This window comes from Chaetura pelagica, unplaced genomic scaffold (assembly GCF_000747805.2).
Source record: "Chaetura pelagica isolate M959 unplaced genomic scaffold, ChaPel_1.0 scaffold713, whole genome shotgun sequence".
In the NCBI taxonomy this organism is placed as follows: domain Eukaryota; kingdom Metazoa; phylum Chordata; class Aves; order Apodiformes; family Apodidae; genus Chaetura; species Chaetura pelagica.
In genome coordinates this window covers 201,404-201,695 of record NW_009952819.1, presented here as the reverse complement: position 1 = coordinate 201,695, position 292 = coordinate 201,404, and positions in this window count along the sequence as shown.

Sequence of the window (292 nt, the reverse complement as noted above, 5' to 3'; positions counted from 1 at the left end):
GCCAGGCCACAGGGCACAGGGGGGAGGGGAGGACGGTGTGAGCTCAGTGTGACCGTGGCCCCCCCCTTCCCCAAGCCCTGGGGTGCCCGCGGGCAGATTCCCCAGCAAGGGGACACTCACCAGCCCACTGCCCTCTGTTCCCCGTAGGAGCCCCGGTGAGGAGCAGGAGGACCCCGTGGCGGGCAGAGAGACACGCCTGAGAGTGGTGCTGAGGTAAGGGGGGGGACACAAAGGGCTCAGAGACACCGTGGGGACCCTCTTGGCCGTGGCAGGGGCACAGCTGGGCTCCCTG